This window comes from Ceratotherium simum, chromosome 14 (genome assembly GCF_057802395.1).
Source record: "Ceratotherium simum simum isolate JZ-2026a chromosome 14, ASM5780239v1, whole genome shotgun sequence".
Classification (NCBI taxonomy): domain Eukaryota; kingdom Metazoa; phylum Chordata; class Mammalia; order Perissodactyla; family Rhinocerotidae; genus Ceratotherium; species Ceratotherium simum.
Window position 1 is genome coordinate 32,898,955 of NC_141913.1, and position 26,398 is coordinate 32,925,352.

Sequence of the window (26,398 nt, forward strand, 5' to 3'; positions counted from 1 at the left end):
CCATTTAAATACAGCAATGTTGCTACTGTGGAGAACAAAGGAAGCATCTTATTATTCAAAATTTATGAAAACAACACATGTGTTGGAGAAATTACTTTCAGTCCAGATTCATGCACAGGCATGCTCTCTTATAAACCACAGCCCCTCTAAGGAGGTCTTTTGTAGCTATTGTAGCAGGCCAGGCGATTGTCCTCGAGTCCTCATCGCTGTCTCTATCAGGTAGTGGTGTGTGTGTGTGTGTGTGTGTGTGTGTGTGTGTGTGATGGGTCAATTAGGATGAATAAAGGGATTGTTTACTAGGGTAACTGGCAAGCTACCATTATTATTGTCACTGAAATTACCACTCAAGAGACCAAAGCTAAAACTAATCAATATAAAGATACAGAGAGCAAGAGTAGGCATAGAGCAGGTGGATATACAATGACACGTTTACAAAATTCAACCCAAATTGTTTTTCCCTGGAACCCTTCTGAAAGACCTTCTACCATCACCCTTCCGCACCCTACTGAGGTAAACTGCCTTAGGTGGAGGTGTGGAAGAGAGGAAGGAGAGAAGGAAGGGGAGATGGAGGGACGAAGGGAGGGAAGAAAGAGGAAGGACAGCAGGCAATAAATTTAATGAGGATGTAATATCTTGGGCACTATAATTCACATTTTTTATGTAATATTTTCCAATGTCATCTACCCAGCAACTCTCAGAGCTAATTTTAATTAATGTCATTTTTAGCACAAGGAAAATGGAGACTCAAAGAGCTTAAGTGGCCTGTGCAAGGCCAAATACTATTAAAGACAAATAATTAAACACAAAGTTATCCATTTATGTTACTAGCATTATTCAGCACTTACTATGTGTCAGGTTTTCTTATAAATACTCTGTAAGCATGAGTCATTGCAGAGTTATTGTTATCATCCCTGGTTTACAGATAAGAAAACACAAGTCTGGGTTTCCAAGGATGTTCAAGCCTCCAATTCACAGTATTCTTTCACAATCTCTATGCTGAGGCCTCATCCTGCAGATCAAGGCAGATCAAGAACATGGGCCGGTGAGTGGCATGGTGGACAATGGTTAAGAGCCTGGGATCTGGAAGCAGCTAAGACCTGGACAGACAGGACAGGTTCTGGGTTCCTGAGCGAATTACTCACTGTCTTCAAGCCTCACTTTTCTCTTCTGTAAATTAGGATAATTGCCATGCCTATGCCAGAGTGTTTTGTGAGGATTTAATGAAATAATATACATAAAGCACTCAGAACAGGGCCAGAGGTATGTAAGACTCAAATATGTGGACTCTTATTTTGCTCTTCATTGGAGGAAGAAATTGAAAGACAGAGCAATAGTTTAGACAAAACAAGAATCATTCCTTCTTGTAAGTGTACACAGATTTATGCACACATACACTGACATGTTTGTTTCTCCTTTTAATGCATATTAATAGGAACTATGGGGTGATAAACTATCTAAGGTTTTCTTATTCATTCAATAAGTAACTATCCAAACAATGCCTTTCCTACACAAGCAGTTTATTGAACAAAGACCTCCTCCCATGACCACAATGTATCTAACTAGTTAAAGTTCTTTGTCTGGTGTTCCACTGTGAGACCACAAATTTTCTATACAATCTCATTCCAGTTCAATTAAAGATTTTTTCCTGGGATTATTCTCATTCCCCTCTCTATATAACATCCCCAGAGCGGCCACCCTCCTCAGCAAACTCCAGCGTTTTCCATTCTTGACACACACTCTAGCGAGAATCCGGCACATACTACTCTCTCTCCAATACACTTGGCAATGGCAGGAAACTGAAGTACCTGTGAGCGTGGAGACTAGAACAGGTTATATTCTGATGCTAATGCTGTGGTGTTAGCTGGAGTAGGGTTGTGGCAGGCAGAAAGGGCAGAAGAGATTACCTGGCACAGTTGCCAGTAACTACACTTAACTACTGCCTACTGACAAACCAGAAGAGCAGATGGCACAATTTGGTGATGGTCTTCAGAGAGGTGACATTTATGAGCAAAGCCTGAATGACTGAGTTGAGATCATTGATGGGCTTTGCCAATAACAGCCAAATTCAGTGATAAGAGAGTCTCCTTCATGCTCGTAAGCAATGCGGAGGACTGCCTTCCATCAGTGTATAGAGTCACAACTCCACCATACTGCAAAGATACACACACTCAAAAACAGTCACCATCAGCAGCCTAAACTCCAATTGGGAGAAGCAGATTTTGCACTGGTTTGTTGGAGGGAGCATGACCTAATGGGAAAATCCATGATCCAGGAAGTCAGGAGGCTTCTGGTCCCAATGCTGCAGCTGAGCAACGGAGCAACCTGTGGTAGGCGCCTCTAACTTCCTGAGCCACGGTTTGCATGGCTTTCAAAATGCCATGCGCATCTCTATCTTTGTATGTACTCCATCGCATTAGAATTCTCTGTTTATACGTCTTTTTTATCTCACTGGACAGGGTGGCTGCTGTGTCTAATTCTTGGTAATAGTTCAGGGCCTTTCACACACACACACACATACCACATCCTCTATTCTTATTAATAAATGGACAGGGAAGGTATTTTCCATTTGTGACCTGTAGTTTCTATCAATTACTCTGTAATAGACACACACACACACGTCTATATAGAGAGAGAGAAAACATTCTCCCTATAATAGATCAGCACCTAATCAATTTCAAAAATCCACCTGATGTATTCAGCACCTTGTTTTCTTTCTTCATTAGCGTGATTCCAGGTTTTAATAATTTCTTATCATTACTGGGTTACTTGATTTTCTCAAGTTGAAGCGATTGTCATCCCTTCTCTAAGTGGTCAAGGCCGCCAGGGGTCCCTGAATGGACCAGAACGTAATATGTCTTTGGTACCTACATGTTGAAATGTTTGGTCAGAACTTCCCATGCTTCCCCTCACGCCCCCTACTAAGGGTAACACTCCCTGTTGTTTGTAGAACATTAAAATTTGTCAAGTATTTTGGTGTAAATGATTTTTCTGATGTTGAAAATATATCTATGAAGATTCAGCTGATGTTAGAGTTCAGGTTCATTGTACCATCTCCTCAAGAAATAAAATAAAATCTCTCAGGGTGGGAAAACGAAAATAGTATAATCATTGAACTTAGACGTATATGTGTAGGCACCCTGGGTTCATCATTTAATATCTCTGTGTCTCTGAAAATATTACATTTTTCTGTAGGCTTCGTTTTCTCATCTATGAAATGCAGGCACTAATGCCTATCTCCTAAGATGAAGGTGAGGGGTAAATGGGGGCCAGGTGAATGAGATAAACCACTGGCCGCTGGGACACCAGAGCGAATGTGTAAATGTAAGGAACCCAAATGTAAGGAGCATGTGGGTAGTCAGAGACCAATACAGGGTCATTCATCTCCAACCTTTCTCTCATAAAGACGTAAAGTTGTACTAATTCTTTTTTATCAATTTAAAATCTATAGAGTGCTTATAATCTTGGAAATATTGTCAGTCAACACATTTTACCTGAATTACACTTACAATCATGACTTGAGCAAGTAGATACCAATTTCCTTTTCCACTGAGCTTTGTTTTGACCCCTGGGCTGATTCTTGCTGACAGTCTTGCAGTGACTGATGATCTGCAGTGTAATGAGGGCGGTGACGATTAAGGGGGAGAGCGGAAGGCCGCTGAGTCTGGAAATCTTTGCATTTTTCCCTTGTTTATTTTTTCTTTTGCCTTTGCCATTCAGAGGGTTCAAATAACACATGGTCATGATGTGACAATTCTTCAGTTTTCTCCGATCCAAAGTCCTACTAATGAGGTAAAACACAGAGCCTTAGGGACCTGAACGATGCACTTGGTTGTTTGCCTTGATTTAATACATCAGATAAAGGCTCGATTTTCTACTTGCTGATACCACTTCATTGCAATTGAAGGAACTGGTTTTGTGCTGCTTTCTGTTTACCTCAGAAAATATTGTTGCTGCTTTATTTTTTAAAATCCTGCTACACAAAACTCAATGTAGAAAAGAGACAAATTGCAGAAGGGGGTGGGGCAGAGTACGATTGCTCATTTTACAAATGAATTTTCCCTTTACAAAAAGGGAAATTCCTTGTGAAATGGATTCAGTCTAACAAATTCTGAGTTCCCTAATACTTTTTATGTTTTCAGCTTATTTTGTTTTTTTTTTTTTAGTTTTCACAGTTTCCTAAGATAGATTTTAAGCAAATCTCAGGAGAGATTTTTTCAACTGCTCCAGAGACACTAAGTTATCAAGATGTCTTCATGAAAAATTATAAGCATCACATTCCTTTTTGTCTTTGCATGCTCTGTTCCCATTAAATTCTCCTCCTCTCCAACTCTGGCTCCCCCTGTACTTTCCCTTCTGAACCTCAAGAAATCCTCCTCATCCTTTAACACACAATTCAAATATCATCTCTGCTGTGATGGCTTCTTAACTTTCACATGCAGTTTTAGCCACCCCTTACCCTGAGCTTCCACAGCTCTTATGTCAGAGGCCTAACATAAAGTTATCAGTTTGTAGTACACATCATATTTCCCCCTTGAGGTGGTGAACTCCTAGAGGGCAAGGGTCATGTCTGGAATAGTAGTTAGGAATAACACCCTCTATCTTCCCAATGACTTGCATAATATTTCATACATATTTCACATTTGACAATATTTCATCAAGATAATTCCAAGATGTGTCCTACAGACTGGAAAAGAACATGTAGATCTCATCTGATGTTTAGGTACTTTCTCTAGTTTTCTCATGAAATTTGATGGACAACAATCTAGAGTTGGAAAGCTTGAGTTTCTTTCCTAGTTCTCACTTACTTCTGAGTACTCTTGGACAAACCTCTTAACGTGCTGTGCTTCAGATGCCTCATCTTAACACAGGGAATAGATGACCTACTCGCCTCCTTAAATTACTTTATCTTCAAATAAGGTCATACAACAGAATAGGTAAAATGTATTTTGGACAGTAAGATCTTATTATTATTAGATAAGATCTGCTGAATAATTTGAGTCTGCACTGGAAGAACAGCCTTTAAATATCAAACCACAAAGACATAGAAAGGTCAATATTTAAAACAGTTATAAGGGTTGTTTAGGCTCCACTAAACTCCTAAACTATAGATTTTAATTTTAACTCCTAAACTGTGAGATTTTAATTTTTTCTCTTTTTTTGAGGGAAGAGAAGAGATGGTAGGCAGTGGAACAAAGAGAGAGAGAGGCTAAGAATGTGCCTAAGTTACATGCAATTCATTGGATAATGGGTCCAATTTTTATTTAGTTTACCCCTTGTAAAAATTTGAGTGTGGTGGAAAAACAGCTTAAAGAGGATCAGGAGGGCTGCATTCCAGATGTGACTCTGCCACTACTGTATTCATGATTTTGGCAGTCCTTTCAACCATTGGGGGCTCAGTTTCTCCATCTTTCAAATAAGATGGGGACTATTTCTTATTTGTCCTGTTTTCCCAGCACTTATAGCATGCTTGGATAATATTAGATGTAATGTTTAATTATATAAATGTAAATACAATACAAATGTTTTTATTTATACAGAATATAAGTATTATGTATAATGTTTAATTATATTAATTTAAAGATTAAAAAGGCATAGATATATACAGGAGAGTGTTAGTTTAGATGGTTTAGATTTCTTCTATATATAACATTCAGGAGATAGTGAATACATTACCAACAGCCCTGTTTCTTCTTAATAGCAAGTGGTAGAACTCTTTTCTCTGCTTTTCCAGGGTGTTAAACATAATGTAACGGAATTAGATAAAACTTCACAGAACTCTATAAATTATTACCTCCTTGACCAAGCACAAGTTGTTGCCCTAGGGCCTCAGTTTTTCCCTCTGTAAAATGGTGACACCTAGTCAGGTTGAGGTGAGGACTGAATACAACCATGAAAACCAAACAGTGGGTGATTCGTAAATGTTCACTTCCTTCTTTTTTCCCTCTATAGTAACTAGTACAGGGCCCCTGCACAGTGCATGCTTAACAACTTGTTGATTGATTATTTGTGGTTTGAAATTTCTCACACACAGTACATTTATATACCCTCACTTTTTAAATCCTGTGGGGATTTCTGCTCCAGTAAAGTTGCAAATCCTTTCAAAATTTCCTGCTCACAAAAGTATGTTTTAGTAAAATATGGAGAGAAAAAAACCTAATTTCTCAGTAAGCATAGATAATATCCAAGATTTTATTCATTTAAAAATTATGGTTCCAGTAAATTGAGTTTATCATTCATGTTCAAGGCTGACTCAGACCGGACTCAGAATTGGAAACAGATGATAGGTTGATACACCTTCTTTAGAACAACAGACTTCTGGAAATCCCTTCTTACAACCCACTATAATTGTCTTGTACAATCCTTTCTCATAAGCACTGAAATTGTGGGAAGAAAAGTAAATTGTGCCTCTATTGATTTAGATCTTCCACAATACAAAAAGTGGCTTTTTAATTTTTAAAAAATATTTTAGTTCATTTGAAAGCAAACATTTTAACCTTCAAAAGAAGGCTAATACAGAAAATCGGTGCTTGAATATTTACATACTGATAACACCAAATGAATCATAGGGGCAAAGTCCTAGGGTAAACCGTGATTCCATGGCTCTGATTCTAAACGTTTAGCCATAAGGATAGCATTTTCCAGGCCTAGAATTGTACTATGACTTATATTCTTTCTGAAGTAACAACCAAATATGCTGCTTATAAAATCAGTACAACTGAACAATTTACACTTTTATTCTTAACCATCTCTGAGATGAGCTGGCTACTCTTGTCTTTATCACACTGGAAAAGTTTTGCTCAAAAATTTAATTATGAACTGGCTTCTTTTGTACAAAGTGAGGATAAGAGCAACCCAGGCCATTCTGCTGGCCATTTTGTTATGTTGAAAATTTCTAGTAATTAGAATGTGACAATGATCAGTTAGTACAAATAACACATGGGGGAGGCCAAAACAGTAGACATCACCTCTAGGATAAGTATATTGCTAAAAGATGCTCCTATCCAACATCTCTTCTTTCCAAGTTCCATGTCCATGGACTAGATGGTTAAAAACTATTCCCACATCCCCAAAGCTCTTGGCGAAACAAGAAAATACCAAGTCAACAAACAAAGGTAACACATGGGCACATTATGAGACTATTGCAGCATCTCTCTGACCTCGCAAGCTGCTGGTGGCATTTCTGTGGATTAGTTTCCCACCTTTCTCTTAGATCTGTTTCTGTTTCTTCTCCGTATTTTATTCTCACATTGTTCTTCCTCATTGTGTCTGAATGACTATATTCTTTCCAAACATAGTTTTAGTTTATATGGATTATTTTCTCTTTATCCTTCCTCCATCCCTCTCTCCTAACCCTCACTTATTTTGATTCTTTCCCCTTCAACCATTACATTCATAAAAAACAAAAGAAAGCTTTTAGGAATGTCCTCGTTCCTACACAGTTGTGAAGGTTTTCACTTCACGTTTCCTTTCTAGAAGGAATGACTAATTTCTCTCACTTTGACAAGCGTTTAGCAATTGACCACAACCAGATCTACCTGTTTCTTTTGTTTTTATAGTAACCCTTTGTGGGGTTTTTTTTTGAGGGCAGCAAGTTGGGGGTGTTCAATTTTCTGTCTTTCACTATTTTTCTAACCTCTTCACCTTTGCTGTTCTCTAAAGTCTCAGTCCCTTTTCTCCTTCCTTTACGGATCACCTTTCTTATCACTTGTGGACCCACTACCAAAGTTACCAGCTTTCTTTTGGGGCTGGGGGGAGGTTTCTTATATCAAGAATATTGGCCTCAACTTTGAATCCTTCTATCAAGCACTAAAATTATTGAGCATTTTTGATACTTTTTGTCCATGCTAACTCTAATCTTTTTTCTGTCTTTTGGCATCCCCAAAGATGTATCCTTCGTGGGGGGTCTTTTTTTATTGATATAAAAAGTTATATTTACCCATTTATTTTCTAGTGATATCCATAGTCCCAAAGTATCCAACATTTAATCAGCCTCAAACACTACTACATATCTATTTCTTTAATTTGTTATATTTGGCCTTTTCAGCCCCTCAAGAAACCCAACCACTGACAACTTGTGCTTTTTATATATCAAAACAAATTTGCCAGTATTTACCTTCATTAGCATCCCATATTCCTTTATTCTTGTATCTTTCTCTTTTAATTCAGTTTACCACAAAATTTGGTTTGATCCTCCTGCACAGGTCCCACAATGAACACCATTCCTTAAACCCCTGCCACTTTCAAAAACCAACTTTCCTCTTGGCATTTAAAGCCCATATGTGCTCTGTCAGATCACAGACAAGGAAAAGGAGACAGGAAGTTCCTAATCAAAGAAACAAACACAACAATCAGCACTGATAATCCCGCGTGTGTGTCTGTGTTTGTAAATGTGTGTTTCATCGAATATTCATAGCACTTCTGTCCTTACGAGAGTATTTTCGAGAACAGGAGCACATCTTTTCTCATACCATGGCTATTTCATAAATATCATGTTATTATTTTTTTTTAAAGATGTATAAATTAAGATCAAATATCAACCAGCAGGAAATCAAAGGAATAAATGATCCTCTTAAAGTTCTTTATATCATCATCTCTCCATTCTCCTGACTCATCAGCATCTGTTTAACAATCCTTATACTTTTAAACATCCTGCCAGATACTTGGTTTTTAGCTGCTACAGCCACCTAGCCCCTGACAGCATCAGCATTATTACCATTATTGTTATTCACTCTATAAAGTTGTCCCTACAGAGGTCCCTCCTTCTCCAGCATTTGATGTTAAAACTTACCGCTTTTACCAACTCCCCCTGCTCCCAGCATTACCACCTTGTACTCTCTGGACCCGCCTGATGCGCTGCTGGGGGAGCAGCTGGCTTCGTTTTCTCCCTCCATCTTACCCGAGGGACTGGAGGAGAAAAAAGAAGGAAAAAGTCGCCCGTGTCAGGTGCTTGCTCAGATATTAAGCAACTCTAAAACTGTGTCAAAAGAAAGGTTTAGTACGAGGTAAGAACCATCAGCGCCGAGCTGGCTGCTGGTCCTCTGCTCCAGCGGGTCTCATAGCAACCACTTCAATTGCTGCCAATAAAAATCTGGCTTTTCCATCCCCCCTCCTTCCGATCCTTCACTCTTTCAAGTCTTCCACAATTTCTCTCGTTCTCTCTCTGTGTTTCTGTGTGTGTGTCTCTCTCTCTGTTTGTCTCTCTGTTTTTTTTTTTTTAACCCCCTTCCCGCCTCTGTTTCTTTCTCCATTTCCCTTCCTCACTCTCTTTCTCTCTCCTTTCTCTTTCCTGCCCCCTGCACAGTCACAGCTGTTAGAGGCACACGTATTTGGCTACCTTTCAGGCTGGGCTGCTAGAATGAAATGAATCTGAGACTTAGTAGAAGATGCTCTGTCTCACAGGCTGACTTCTGTAGCTACAGCATCAAAGACACTATTTTCTTTTAACCAGAGTCAATTAATTAAGAAAGATAACTGTTGCTTATCTCCTTGTTTTTTATCACCATCTTCTCGCACAGTTATTCTGGAAAAGGGATGTTGCCAATTTAGAAGAAAAAAAACAGACAGTAACTCAGGGCTCTTAAGGACGGGTCTTAGCGTTGTTGAAATAATAGCTGGCTAGCAGGAATTGTTTCGGCTTATTTGACAGTTGCAGTTCTAGCATATGGAGGTATTTGAATTAGGTCATTGTCGTGTTTGGACATGGATCATTCTTGTTTACTCTGGGTTATTAAGAACAACCTAAACACAAGGATCCTGTCCAGCATGAAACATATACTTGATAAATATTTTTGCTGACAATTATGGTAGCATTAAAGATCATAGAAGATTGTTTTTCTAATGTCCAAACTCCTGTCTCTTATTTGAATTCCTTTAAAGCTTTGAGGTCTTTGCTTTTCTCTGAAAAGCTTCTAAATTATAGAGGTCTTAGGATGCTTTCAATAACCCCTAGTTGTTCTTGTCAGACCCTGTCCTTCTAACAAGGCGATGATGACATTCTGTATGCTATTGTCTATTTTCTGATTGTGAAATTGGACCATGATTAGATGCAGTCCAGTGTGTGGTGTACATAGGCTTGTCTTTCTATTGAGTTTTTAAGCTCCTCTAGGAAAGGAATTGTGTTTAATTAGTTCTTTATGACTCCATAGTCTATGACCAAGTGCTGGGCACAGAGTATGTGCTTGACATATTCCTGCTGGTAGTTGGAGAGGTGGTATAATAGTCATAGCCAAGATCACAGGCTCTGGAACCTGATTGCTTACGTTCAATGGGCTCAGCCACTTACTAGCTGTGAGACCTTGGGTAAATTACTTCACCTCTCTGTGCCTCAGTTTCTTCATCTTTAAAATGGCTTATTAAAACTTTGTTAACTCAGCAAGCAAGTTTAATATTTGTACAGTGCTTAATACAATGTCTGGCAAATTGTAAGCACTGTATCAGTGTATGACATTATGATTGTTTTACTCTTATTTTGAATTAATGATGCTCCCAGCCCACTGTTTATAAACACTCACTGAAAAGGAAGATCATCTCTTCAAACGTTTATTGGCCATCTGTATATCTTCTTTGCTAAAATATCTATTCAAACCTTTTGTCTATTTTTATATCGAGGTGTTTTTGTTCTTATTATTGAGTTTTGATAGTTCTTTATATATTCTGGGTGTAAGTCTTTTATCAGATATATGTTCTGCAAATATTTTTCCCCAGTCTGTGGCTTTTCTTAACAGTATCTTTCAAAGACCAGGAGTTTTAAATTTTGATGGAGTCCAATTTGTAGTTTTTTTTTTTTTTTAATGGGTGATCCATCAGGTTTTAAATAAAACCTTGTCCAATGATTCTATCCCTGATCCTCTTCCTCTTTTTTACTACTTCATTGCAACTTCATCCATTGTCCTGGCTCTGTTTATCACCTTTCTGTGGGTAACTGCCAAATTTGTACTTCTAGACCCAATTTTCCCTCTGAGCTTCAAAACTGAGTGTGTCTCCTGGACGCTCCCACCAGACACCCTGCTTGTATCTTAACCTCAGTATGTCCAAAAAGACAACACTCTTATCCTCAATAACAAAGTCAGCACTGTTGTGTATCTTTGTAGGGAGCATCACCACCCTCAATCCTAGCTTTAGTTCAGCCTCTTCTTATATTTGACTTCCATGATGGAAACAGTTCCATAACTTATCCTCCGTGAGTATAGCCACCCTGCACTTTCTGCCTTTCGCACTGCTCAATTCACCCTGTACACTGATGTCAGGAAATCTACCTAAAATGGCGACCTGACTGACCTTACTGTACACATATTCATAAGCCAAATGCCTAAATAATACAATCCAATAGCTTAGAATGGCACATAAGGATACAAAGTATTTATTCCAGTCTCGTGTTCTCACACTCAATAGAATAGAGTCAGGCAAAGTAGGCTACTTGCCTCTCCTCCAAAACACTGTCATTTCCATAATTGGATCTAATAAAGAACTATAGCTATGTTATAATTATCCTCTAATTGATTCATTGAAACTTTATTCCTCAATGAAAAGAGATATGTAAAAAATAGCATTTAGCTTTAAGGTCTTTCTGGTTTTTGTTTCTATTTCTGGTGCAAAATTCTTATGACGTTAAACAAATCACTTACCCCTCTAGCTATGTGTCCTACCCTCTGTTACTCTGTTTTCCATGTCAGCCATTCTGATTTGGTGGTAAAGAACGGGAATTGTCATGCCAGCTGTGTCCTCAGTGCTCTGCTTTATCTGGCACTCTTATTTTAATACTGGTTGAAAGAAACAAGTACATGGAAATGTCCTTTAACAGTAAATAAATGAATGGCTTGCCAAATATCAACGGGCACTGTGAGAGGGATATTTAACTAATGAATTGGCTTTCTTCTCAAAGGTTAATGTGTCTGTTCATATTCCTCATATGGAAGTCAGTGGAATTGTTCACTATTTACATAGAAGATGAAAAACAGGAAGTTCGAGGGGACTTTCCTAGCGATAAAGCCCTCTTTGTCTACCTCTTCCTTTAAATTCTAAGACACTCCAGTCTAGTCCCTTCTGGGTTTGGATTTTGGAGCATTCTAATGCTACTGATTTTCAGTTTTAGTTAGTGAACTTTGTGAATTTGCACGCCTTGTGGCTTGACCAGTGCACCCAAGAGTCTGGTGTGTGTGTGTGTGTGCGTGTGTATGTGTATGTGTGTATGTGTGTTTGCATGTCAGAGAGAGAGAGAGAGACAGAGACAGACAGAAAGGTATCTTCTAGGGTGTATAAATGGTATTTGAAATGGAATCTTGAAGTAACCAAAATCATTACATGCCAGATGGCTTTGCTCTCGGGAAAATTATTAAATAATTGAAGTTTGCATTTGCGTTCTCTAACCTATCCTGGCGCTTGCCATCCTTTTTGAATGTCACATGATTCTCTTTGAGCGCTCATCTCCAACAAATGAAGACCCAGGCATTGGGTGTTCATTCAGAGCCACTCAACTCCCTGAGCAAGATCCAAGTACACTCCACCTCCTCCCTGTCAGCTGCTGCTCACCTTCCCAGTGCTTCTAAGAGAACAAAAGGGGAAACTAATTTAACAAGCAATTCCTTCAAAGGGAACGCTTTGCCTCTATTTATATGGACGTCTTTCTAAACTCCTTGGGGAACTGCTAAGGCATCCCGTCACTGTGGGTGGCGTCCTACTTCACAGTAGGGGGAAATGTGGTGCATCTAGATTCTTTTCTTACCTTTCCAGTCACTGACAGGCAGAGCTCCTGACTCCCTTGTCTGCGAAGCCACTCTTACTTTTATTAGAGCATTTATGATATTTATTACAATGATTTATTTACATTCCAGTCCACTTTACTAAAAAGTGGTGACCATGCTATATTCATCTTTATCTCCCCAGAATTTAGCACAGTGCCTGGCATGTGCTAGATGACTAAGACATTTTTGTTAAATGAGGGAATTAATTACACCAAGTGGGCAACTATCTATTGCCACTATTAATGAAATTAACCTTTCAAAGTGTTATTATTTACTATTTACACCATAATGAAAAGATAAATCATGGATGGAAGAAATAGTTAGCAAGTTAGTTGATAACCTCTGGGTAAATTAATGTTTGGTATGCATGTTTTCACCATGAAATGTAAGACCATTGTAAACTAGAAGATAGCACAACAGCTCAAGATAAAAAATAAACTGGAAACATCAAAGCCAAGAGATTAACAGAAAAGAGCAAATTTTGCAAATGGGAGGCAGAGTTCCATCTGCACGGCACAGATTTCTCTATCACATTGACCTCATAAGCATACTCAGTAAAACTCACAAGTAGGTGTTAATACTTCTAATTGTGGGAGGATTCAATTCTCTTCCTGAGGATTATTCAGGTTGAAATATCTGTAAAGAAGGATCTTACATGTGATCTAAGTAACCTGCATTCATTCATTTATTCACTCAACACAAATTCATTCATTAAATATGGATTAATTTGCTCACTTTCAAAATCATTCATTCAACTGTGTTAGGGTATTTAAAAAAAATAAGGGAAAATACAATATAGTCCGTGAGTTCAAAGTAGTTATACCCTTGTGTAGTAGAAAGATACCTGCATACCAGTGTCTGGAATAAACCAGAATGTGGCAGGTAATTGAATAGATGAATGGGCAGAGTCTGATAGAAACACGGAGAGACTGATTCCAAATAGGAAGACAAGGTGAGGTGTCAAGGAAGGGGAGTACGTTGGGCTAGAGTTAAAGTAGAACTTCAGATGGAAGAAATTACAAAAGACAGGGGCATTCAAAGTTTAGAGAATGGGATGTTTGATGACTTGCAAGTTAATAATTTATGGCTGATACATAAGAACATAGGAACATAGTCCAAAAGTTGGATCATAAATGAATCACGGAGAGCTTTAAATTACAGCATACAGAGTTTGGATTTCCTTTTATTTTTTTAAATTTTTTACCTGTATCTTTAAGGAAAGCATGATTCCCACTTTGAAGTAGAACAGTGAATAATACAAGCTTCTGATTAGAGGAAAATCAAAGTGTGGCTCAAGTTACCTTTCTTTCATTGAACCTTTGTGGCTTTCTCAAATTCTCATGATTTGGAACTAAGCTAAATTGCTATATTTTATTATTGTTGTAGTCACTAATTTGACACTTAGCATTCTACAACTTACTAAATTGTAATTTACTGGAGAAAGGAGCTCTTGTTCCATTCTTCTTTATATTACCCATGGTTGTGGGCCCAGGTCCTAACATATCATAAAGAATCAACAAAAGAAAATTAAGACTTTTTTTGACCAATATACTTCACAGTAAAATCTGATATGATTACTACTGATTATAATTTTTACTATTCAATCATCAGAATCGACTTTCACTTTTTAAAAGGAAAACATTAGGCTATGGCCATTTAAACACATGGACAAGAAAATGGAGTGAATATTTAAACCATATGAAAACAAAATTTTTCTGTATACTGGTAAATTTCAGAGAAATATTATACAAATTTTCTTTCTGCATTTTATTGACCAGAGATATCAATTTTCTTTTACTTGCATATGTCTATGGTACAATTATGATTAATGTATGTAGTAATGATGACTCTGAGGCTTTGTGGGATCCTATAATATAATGTCCAAGAAATATTTAATTTTATTCAGTAAAACGTTGATATAATCTACTTGTTATAATTTTACCTCATAATAGATGCTAGGAGTTAATTATCAGTTTGAATTGTTGAATAACCAGAATATATTATTATGTTCAAATTCTGGATAAATAAGAGGCCACTATAACTACATTAATGCACAAAATGGCATGATATCAGACTAAATAGGTAATCAAACGTTTTAGTATTGTACTTGGATAATTTTATATTCCATTACAAATGCCACCAAACAGCCTTGCTATTAATATTAAGATAATAGTTTTCTAGCACTTAAAAATTGAGATATTATTACAATTCTATCATGAGTTAGTTGTGAGACTGGCTCAACTTCCCCCGAGAGATAAGAAATTAGATTTGGGGAGGTGCCTTGGACATACTTAGTATAAACTTTCCTCTAGGAAAGAGATCTCGTAATCACTGATTTTTGATCTATTATTGGATACTGAGTATCAGAGAATCCATTACTTCACATAATAACCCACTATGACCACCTAAGATAGTGGAAAAACCTCAGCTTCTGGAGCAAGAGAGGCCTCGTTATTGATCTGATCTCTTTTGCCAACTTATTAACAGTGTGGAAATGGACACATCTTTTCACATCTTAGAGCTTTAGTTTCTCATCTGCAAAACAGAAACCTAATATACTTGGTTTTGTGGCATTCAAATGAGATGATATAAATTCACTGCCTGGGAACACTCATTTATGGTACAAAATTAAATATTAGAATGTTCACTCATCTATAACTGCCATCCAAGAAAGAGAGCAAGGGTCTGAGGGTCTTGGTCATTTTATTCCCAGGCAAGGTGAACACTGAGTTGAAGCAGGGACAGGTCAGTGGGAAAGGTGCACAGTTTGTACAAAATTATGGGAGAAAGGGTATTTGACGCTTGGGGAATGTTTCTCTGTCTAGTGTATGCTATGTGTAGGAGGGTGGCAGGAGAAAAATAAGGAAACGTAGTTTGGAGGTAAACTGATAGCCTTTTTTTGCAATTCTGAGAAGTCTGGTCTTCCCCAGCAGGTGATGTGAAGACAGAGATAGTATTTAAGCAGAGATATAATATGAACAAATGTGTGATTTAAAAAACTTGCAAAGCTCTCTCTAGAGGTGGTGTATAGAGTGGACTACAATGAGGATAAGCTAGGGGTCAATAAAATGGCTGGGTGGCCCTCCGTCATCCAGCAGAGAGTAAACAATAATCTGAACTAGATGAACTAAGTACATGGCTGAGGAACAGAGAAAGGGGAATGTGACCCATATCTCATCACTAGAGAAAACTTGGCAGATGTTAGTGTTCCATGGGTGCTTGGGAATAAGAAACGGGCAGGAACCAAAGATGGCTGAGGATTTTTGCTTGGATCACTGTTTACACCAGGTAGGTAACAGTACCATTGCTTGAGAAACAGAATCGAGAAAGAGTGGGCAGGGGTAAAATAAAGCAGGGACATGTAAATAATGAGTCTAATTTTGATTGCAGTAAGTTTGAGGTGCTTTTGGAATTTCTGGTTAGCTATGCAAGGAAAGCAGTTTCAAACTATAGGTTTGGAGTTTGAGGGAGAGGTAGAGGATCAGAGATATGGATTACAGATTAAGAAACCTTCAGTTTATTAGTGGTAAATGAAAACACAGCAAGAGATGAGATTCTCGATGGAGTGCTTGCTAGAAAGAGGAAAGAATAAAGGATGCCTTTATGGGTGGACTATAGTCAACCAAGATATTTGTAGAGTTCTCTGTGCAAGGTACTTTGATAAGAATTTTTTTGTGTATTTTCTTATTGAATCTGCAAATAATCCTACGAGGCTTACATCCATATTATTAAGAAGATAAAGAAGAAATACACAGAGACTTAGGAAAGCCACCAAAAGAATAGAAGCAAAACAAGAGAAACCCTCATGAAGCAAGAGTTGGCCAATGCTATCAAATGCTTCATATGGGTCATGTAAGAATAGAAGTGACAATATGTTGTTCCATTTGGGAAGTGAGAGCTCATTAGTGAACAGAGCAATCTTGGCAGAAAAGTGAGAGTGGGAATCAGTAAGAGATGAAGGAATGAGTAGGAGTTGAACAGTTAAGCACAGACATATATACTTTTCATTTCAAAAATTTGGTAGTGACAGAAAAGAGTGTGATAAGATCAAATATTGTCCTTGTTGAAGATATGACTTGAAGTGGTTACAGAATTGATGGGAAATCCTTTTTAGGATATAGTGGGCACAATATTCATAGGTAGCAATTAATGTTCTTCTATTATACATACTTCAAAATAGCTTGTCAAAGATCCTACAGCCAGGGAACAGGAAATACCAACACTTGATCTTAATTTTAACGGTGAATATTGTCAAAAAAAAAGCATTTCTTTCCTTTTCTTGTAAGTTTTTTAAACTATATTTTATCTCAGGTCTATGATAGATGTTGAATTTTGTGTTAGTTATATTGCTTGGTTTTGCTTTCGGCTAAAAACTTTCTCTTTTATAACCTATTGTAAACTTCCCCCCACTTAGCTTCAGACAATCATTCTTGTCTTATTATCTTTTGAGACTGTAAATAATTTGCTTTGTTTATTTTGTTACCTTGACGATATTTATAGATCATGTCAGAGAGAGCCTCCCTTGGAGACCTCTCTTTTGTAGACTGTATAAATTTAGTCCCTTATGTCTAAACTCATGTCTTGTCCTCTAATCCTGGGATATATTTTGTTGACCTTCTGATTTTTTTTTCAACTCACCTCCACAGCTTGTCAGTATTGCAAAGAGAAATTATGGTGGAAAGCTAATGGTTTGAAATGATATCTAGCAAAGAGCCGAGATATAACTTCTCCTACATTCTAACTAAAATGCTTATGAAGATATAGAAAATAGAGAAGCAATTACACTGAAGACAAAGCCAAGGAACAACAAGGTTAACTAGAGAAAAAAAATATCACTGACATTTCTAGACTTGACTTGATGAAATCAACCAGGCTGCTGTGCCAAAACTTAATAGGGAGAAGTGTGAACCTTATGCACTCTCTGCACCCTCCCCCTGCTTAGAGATAAGGATTTGCACCAAACGTGAAACCAGATATGGATCACTCCAATTTCCAGATGCTGATTTTTGAGATGGTCAGAAGCCTGCTTAAGCATCATATTGTATAAAAAATCTATTCATAATTGCAACTCATAGAAAATGGCGGTATATCGGGTACATAAGAGGAACATGGATAGTTAAGTATTGCAAACTGGAAGGTTAGTGTCAACAAAACCAGAGAAATGATAGCCCTAGGAGGAAGACATGCTAGATATTGTGGATTTTCTAAATACTACTACTCAGGAAACTAATAGTAAGGACCAAGCTTTCTGGTCAAACAAGCTAAGAGAGATCGATGCATTTGAGGATGAGTACCTAGAAAGGGAGTTTCTGAAAAATGCTGTGGTACAAGAAAAAAGAAAATTTATCACAATGACAAAGAGGAACATCAGGCCTCTGAAAATTCTGTAATTTTTGCTCAGAAAGAATTTACAAATTCTTAAAACTATGCCAGAATGTGGCCTCTATAGAAAAGTAGAAAGCATAAAAAGAGAAGAGTCTCTATATTAAAGTAGAACACTACGTAAAGAGAAGGATCTCAGATTAAAGTACAGTAGTGGGAGATATAATGTAACAATCATCAAGTAACACATGGTACTTTAGTACCAGGTACCAGGACTGGCACACAGTGGGCTCTCATTAAATATCAGCTTCTACATGCAATGACAACAGACTGATTAAAAAATAATAGGAAGTACTATTGAAAAATGCAAAGAAACTTCTGTCTCAATAATGGAATTTAAACCCAAACTGGAGATGGTAAAAACGGATTTAACATTATTAAAACTTAAATCAGTGGAGTAGAGGAAAAACTTAAGAACTCTTCCCAGGATGAGGAGGAAAAGAAAGTTGATGACAATGATGAAAGAAATGACAGAGCTGGAGGACTCTGGACTTTCACCTAATTCATTTTTCTTCCCCTACGCCTCTTAAGAGATGTGGAGGGTGAGTACATGGGGCATGGTGCTGGATTTGATGCAAAGCCCCAGTTAAACAACAAGGTCAGAAGCCAGTTGCTGCAGGGGCAGGTGTAGGGCAGGTAGGAATTAAAATTTTTTCTCCACTTAACTGCTATGTGTGTTCCTTAGGGAAGAACTATAAGGAACAGCATCTTGGGAAGAAATCAAACCAGAAGCCAAAAGAGGCTATTCTGAGGACAGAGTCCAACGTCACGCCAACAATTTGGAAACAAAGAAATCCCAGCAAAAACAAAAGAATCCAAATCAGACAGTGGGGGGATCCAGGCAGGAGAAATTTCCTGAACTGATGAATCCTTGTTTAATTAGATGACTTCACCTGTTATATGGGAGATAGCTCTTCCAGGAGCCAACCTTGCCTGGAAATCTGACTTCCAGAAGATATAAGTTATTTATGTAAATCCAAATAACTAATTCATGTGTCAAGTAGGTTTTGAGCCCACATGACAGGTCTTATTTTGTTACTGAGCATAGTTCATTAAGATGCCTAAGAAAGAGTGTGTTGATCTAAATAAAGATGGATGGCCAGCAAGAAACCTAAAAGATGAATGGGAGTCAGTAGAGAAAGAGTTGCCAGGGCCTCAGCCCATGTACCCTATGTGCCAGATCAGGAGCCGCTGTCTGTGATGGGGAGAGCTCCAGATGTCAGAGCCATCCGCTGCCTTAAGCACTTGGATCATGTTAATTCTGTTAATTCTAATTCTTTAGATTTGCCCTTCCGTGAAGATAATCTGAATCCTGAACTCCAGGACAGAAAGACCTTGTCAGTCTCCTAGACTCACATCCCCATATTGACAACATTCTCCCCAGGATGTTGGGAATGTGACATCCCCATTTGCATTCATCCAGCTTGGGCTTGATACTTCAGAGACTTGGAGCTCTGGGTGAACTAATTCAGTGTTTTACCATTGTGATTATTGCAAAGAATTGATTTATATTGAGATGAAGTCTTTCTCTTATTATCTTCTACTTATCTTAGTTCTGCCTTCAGAAGTGAGATGGAAACAGCCTAGTCCCACTTTGATGAGAAAGCCCTTTGCACCCTTTAGCACAATTACTTTATCTTGTTTGCTCTTTCTAGGCACAATGCGACTAGTTTCCAAAACAGTTTTGTGACATGGATTGAGACTTTTCAGTATCCTAGTCACCCCCTTATAAAAATCCTCTTCTGAATTCTTCCTATAGCTACATGTTAGAAAACTCATATAATATCTGTCTGTCCACCCAGATAACTAATCCATACATGGTCCTCCTCACAGTAAGACTGGAGAAACTGATAAAAGTCACCTGCAATTGTAGCATCCAACAAACATCCCACACTGTTCTGAGTGGCCTGAAATCCCAACTGCAGTAATTCTTGGATTTAATTGCTGCTTTACATGTGTATGGGCACAGCCTCCATTTTTCTCCAAATGTGGATTTCTGCTTGGGTGCAGAAGTGCCTCCACCAACTTCTTGTACAGCAGAAGCCACGACATATTCACTAGCTGTGCATTTCTCCTTGCTTGCTGATGCACTTAGTGCATCTCATAAACACCCCAAAATAGACCAGGAATGTAAAGGGTAGTGGACTTTGGTGGTTAATCTCAATCTCCAATGAGACAAGACATTGGCAACTCCAAAGAAATAATGTGGACTAAATGTTAGACAAATTAAAAAATAAGACAAAATCTTTATTGAGATTGGTAAGTATTGATTCATTGTGAGTCTGAGTACACACGTTAAGCCTCCTAAAGCATCGGAAATGCTGCTGAGGTATTATTGGGTTTTCAGAAGAAAGATCAGGATATGTGAGGGAAAGAATTACTTTTCGCCAAGAATTACAGCCTTCAGCTCCCTGAAGGCTCTGAACAACGGAATGAGATTGGCTAAAGTTGGAGGCATAAATATCATTATATATCTTTTAGATTCTTAAAGCAGAGAGTAAGTGTCTCCCAATCTGAAACCCAGCTGGGCTTTCTACAGACAACAGCACCAGGAAACTTTTAGATTTTCAAACAAGAAAAGGATCAGTAGAAAATAACTTATCTATGTCATTCTTAGCCTGAACAAGTTTAACAGAAATTGTCTTATGAATCACTCTGAAGATTCTACAACTAATTAAAAAAAATGTCTTAGAGCTGCAGGGGTGTTGAGAGTTTGTCCCAGCAAAACTTGCCATCATCTAATTAGGGACCCCCACAGATGGTCCTGCTGTGTCTGCTTAATCCCTTCAGTGACAGACAGCAAACCCAGACTTCAGCACGAATCCAAGGTGCCAGTGATGGCTCAGTTAGGGACCTAGCATCAGTAGACATGATTTAATTCTTAGCTCTGCCATTTACTGCAAGGATGAAGCTCTGTGCTTTAAAATTGTCATTATATATATACACATACATAAAAAATTTAAAAAACGATAAAATTGGAATAACATCCACCATAGACTATAAAAATATTGCTGGGTTTTGTTTATTATAAAATATAAAACAAACATACGGTATATGGTTCTTTCATTATTAATTTTTTGAAGACTATAATGTATTGAAGTAAAATGGGTTTCTTTATAGTTTCTTCCCATTTGCTTTAGTTTTTCTGTGTGCAGCATCAGGGTGTAAATATAATCCTTCTTTGTTTGGAGGCAGTTATTTTTCTCCAGCTTAGATTTATCTTTTGTAGGCAAGTACTCTGAGTTACTACCAGGGTTTCTCTCGCAAGACACACTCTCCGTTACACTGCTTACCTTCTTCTGTGCGTATCATACCCGGTTTCTCAGTGTTACTCTTACAATGGGGGCTATGAAGTGAGCATAACACTTTTGGTATCACTAAGCACTCCTGGATACAGTGAGATGACTTAGAACCAGGATTCTATGCTTTTATTTAGGCATCTTTAGCTTAGATATCTGTGCATTTGTTAAAATAATTTTTGTTTGATTTTTGCATATGGATGTTCTTTCAAATCCTCCTTTTACTGTTTATTTTGTGACTGCTACTTGTTTCACTAAATGGATGGTCAAACTTTTAAGAGCGAAGATTACTCCTTTGAAACCCTAATAGCGCCTGGCATAGTTCTGGGCTCAGAACAGGTCCTCAAAGAGATTATATGTTAAATTGAGTCCAATAGAAATGTACTGGAAACTTCAACAGCAGCCTAGCTAATGTCGCAGCAGCCTCCTAGAGTCATTTATTTGAATATTCTTCTCACATAGGGTAAGAAAATTAGAATCACAGGAAAGAAAAAAGGGAGGCTGGCAAAGATCATCTACATCCAATGCAATTAACCTATGTTCAATAAAAGGTTGCAGTGTGAATACTCAGTGTCCATATGTAAGCCACCCCACAGCATTCCCACGCATCATGTGAAGGCTTAGGACAAGATAACCTCTTTAAGAAAATGCGTACACCTTAAACAATACTGCTAATGCTAGCAACTGATTATTCCTTTTAATAAGTCCACTTTGCAAAGGGCCCCTTAATAGCATCCCAGTCTCCCAGTACCATTAATTGTTTCCAGATCATTAACCATTAGATTGAGAGACCATGGGGAATGGGGAGAAGGGGAAGTGAAACTTAAAGCTAAAGGGTTTGGAGCCACTCCTAACTGAGGGTCAATCAGAAAAACATTGAGCATCTGGCAACGAAGATTGAAGTCAGAGGCGAGCAAGGGTTTCATTTGCAAAGGTTGTGTCTTCTCTGAGACTTCAGGAGGCACTGATGACATGGGGTGGAGGTGCTCAGCCCTCACCCAGCCCCCCGCCACTGTGCAGGGCTGCTCCTCAGAAGTTACAGTGGACTGAGTGTGTTTCCAGCACCTGGCCTGCTCTTCTGTATCCTGGCCCATCCTTTCCACAGATGACAGTTCTTTTGCTATATCCTCTGTATTTATATTATATTATATTATATTATATTATATTATATTATATTATGTTATGTTATGTTATGTTATATGTCATGTCATGTCACGTTATTATATTCATATATTATTAATGTATTAATATATGTTACATGATATACATATGTATTAATATATACATTACCTGAAATATAGCCTTCATTCTCATATTTTCTCTTTCCTTCTTTCTTTCTTTTATTTTCCTCTCAGCATTCTTAAGTCAATGTATTCCAAATGATGAGCATTTTCTTTTCTTTTCTTTTTTTTTTTTTTTTAGCTACTTTAGGAAAATATCCCACCCTCTGGTAGCAGAAATGCTGACATTTTTATCAGATCAAGGAAGCGTTTTTAGACAGTTGGGAAGACTTTCTTGTCACACCCCTGAAATTTGGAGGTGGGTCCGCAGAGGAAGTTGTGATTAGGTCAGCTGTAAGACATCCAAGAAGTACCCTGTCCACCCCTTGAGTCGGCTGTGGTAAGAAGGGCACTTAGGATTTCCGCCTCAGTCGAGCGTCAAGCTGCCTTTGCAGCTGAGGGAACACGTGGCTTTCTGAGGCAAAAGGTCAGCCTGGATTCTCCGGACTGTGATTTTGAGATTAATAAAACCCCCAGGGAGCTCCACTGGAGAGGATTTTGGAGATATGAAAGTTTTCTTCAAATCTGGAAACCAGGCCTCTTAGCAAGGCGTCTCCACTCCAAGCTGTCTGTATAAGAAAATAGCCTGTCACTTCCAGCTGATGACACACTGCTTTGGGGGAAGATTCAGCACTAAAAAGTGTTTACATTTTCAGTTGAAAACAGTTGATTTTCAGAAAATGACCAAAATCTGCATGCTGCTCTCTCTAGTCTTGTACTTACAAAAGGAAAGACATCAACTGTAGGTGCAAACAGGCCTAATTGGAGTTTTCCTTCTGTGTCATTTTTCTCTCTAAACAAAAATATTAGCTCTTTAAAAAATAATCAACATTATACTTGCTCACAGTTTACAGAGTCTAGTAAACCAAGAAAGGCTAGAATAAAAATTAAAACTTAAGCAAAAAATTACAGTTGGAAGAGGAACTTGGAGATCAACAACACTAGATATGGCCTTGTTTTTCCACGAAATTGTATTTGAAGTAAACTGACAATGAGACTGGAAAAAGTCCCCCTCACACTTCATGGTAGCATACGCCACAGGTGAATGATTTTAATTTAAACGCTTCATTACCATTTCTAAATAACAAGTTGATGAAATATGCATTTTAATTTGAATGGAAAATAGGAAATTTTAAATGGAAAATGAGAAAATTTTACTATGATGTACAAAGTATGCCAAATTTTGATTACCAGTTTGCAGATGGAAAATAATTCAGGTACTTTTTCTGATTTTATTTAAAAATCATCTCAAAGACATTTCTCAAGCACTTTGAATGTGTAGTGCACAGTTTTTAGTGATATTATTTTAGATATTGACGAGTATCCGGTCACTTATCCACCCATATCCTTGTATGAGTTTGCATATTTTGTTCAGGACCATCTGCTAGTTGAGATTGTGTGGGGATCTTGTGTTAACTGGTCTTACATATAAGCAGAGTATATAGTCACCCTTATCATGGATTTGAGAATACCAGGAAGAGAATCCAACCTTTAAATGTCTGCTTCACATGGGGTCATTTTGTTATGAAGTCTAGTAATTTATATACTCACAACATATTTGAGCTGAAAAGGATTTTCAGAGATGGTTTATTTACATCTCATTTTAAATATTAGAAATCCGAAATCTAGAGATACTGGGTGACTTGATCAGGTTCATTATCTACCATGTTAGGCGCTGGGTTGAGACTTTGAACCCAGGTATCTTGATTCCCAGTCTAGTGATTACTAGACTGCTTTGCTTCTTCCTCCTATGTTCTACTTTTAAAATCTGAGTTTTCCTAAAGCAAGTTAGGTTCAGATACCATCCCAGATTTTTTTTCTCTTGCTTCCTTTCCTAAATGTAGGCTTGCTATTGGGGCCCTCCAGGGGCCAAGGATGGGTTGGAAATTGCAAGATGGCTCAATTGGAAAAGGGGGTGTGGAAAGACACCAAACAAATTAAATTGCACCATCTAAATACATTGTTTCAGAGCAACTGCAGCTAATGAGAAACTACTAAACCAAACCAGTGTAGCTCTCTCAGGACTGAGAATTCTCTGATGATACTCTTTCCATTACATTACCCCTCTCCCATTCCAGACTCCTCAGTTCCTAGAAAAAAAAAATGCTATAATGAACATGAATGCTAAGGTGCAGAAGCCAACTCCAATCACACGCCAGTTCGAGTATGGAAGTAAGTTTCCTGCACGCTGAAGTGTAGCCCAGAGGGAGATGGTGCAGGCAGGCTCTGGAGGCCTCCTATCAGGCGTGTAGGTACTTACACTTCCTTCTTTTTTTTGGTAATGAAGAGATCCTCCCACCCATCTAATTTTATTAAGTGCATTATAATAGTGCCTTTTTGGATATTTAATATAAAATATCTTATGCCAGATCAACGTAAATGGGAACATGAACCAGCTCGTTTTTGATGGGTCAGAAGTTGATTGATTAGAGACAGGATGATAACCTGGCTGACAAATGCACTGGATGTGTCCAGAGGGCAAAAGTCTAAAAAAGGCAAGAAAAACTGAGGAACTGAGCTAGAAAATAGTAAAAGAAAAATATGGATTTAAATAAATTGGACAGGAGCTAGCATTTGCCTCTATTAATATGCACGTCTCCAACTTTCTCATTTCACCAAGAGGAACCTTGGCTGGATGGAGAAGTGGTTGGGGACCAGCTGTGTGTGTCATTAGAGGGACAAGGAACTAGGCTGCAAGTACGTGTAACACACATGGGTCCTGTTGTCCAGGAGTTAACAGCCTATAAAAGAAGATGGCCATGCCAATAAATAACTCAAAGCAAAGTAAACATTGACAGTGCTGTGAGGAGCCCACTGATTGGTCTCCCAAGACAGAACCCCTTACACTTTGGGGAAACAAAACATGTCCTCATGGAGAAGATGTCTTTGATTGGGGACATGCACACCAAGGGAAACTAAAGAAAGGTAGTCCAGACATGGAACTTGAAAAAAGTAGTGATATGATGCACACCTGCCTCTTGGGCAGATACTGCATCTAGACTCTCATTTAATCCTCACTTAAGTGTGCATGAGGTAAGGATTAATATCACCATTTGTCAATAAGGAGACAGAGGTCCACAGATGTTAGTAACACACCCACGACCACCATGGCAGGGACAGGATTCAAAACTTGGTCTGTAGTCTTTTAATTATGCCTCCCTATTATGCCCCTAGGGGCTCCCTATTCCTTTCTACATAGGCATATTGTAAAAAGCAAATAAAGACTGCACATTTTCTGAGGTTTTCTGCTATGTGCTATGGCACAGTAATAGAGTAGATATCACACTGTAGATGCACCTTGCCCAGAACTCTGAGGAGAAACCAACACCCTTGTATTCCCAGGATCTCTCTACTCACTAGGACATAATCCTTCCCTGTGAGTCTGGCGCTGATTCATGTAGGCGAGAGGGATTGCCACTTCTTCAGCCAATAGAAAATTTATTTTTGAACTCTTCAATACATTTGTTCTTCTGTAATAGACATCTGTTTTCTCATGCCATCTCTGGCTTTGCTCTGAATTAAAATGCATATAAATTCAAAAGTTATACATCATGTCGGTGTACTAAGGAAAAAAAAGGGCTGGATATAACCTATAGTTCACTAGGAATTTGAAGCTCAGAAATCCCAGGATAATTGCTTTGAAGTTTGAGTTGGTCAAAAATGTCAGTGTTGAGACTGAAAAGCAAGGCAAAGGAAA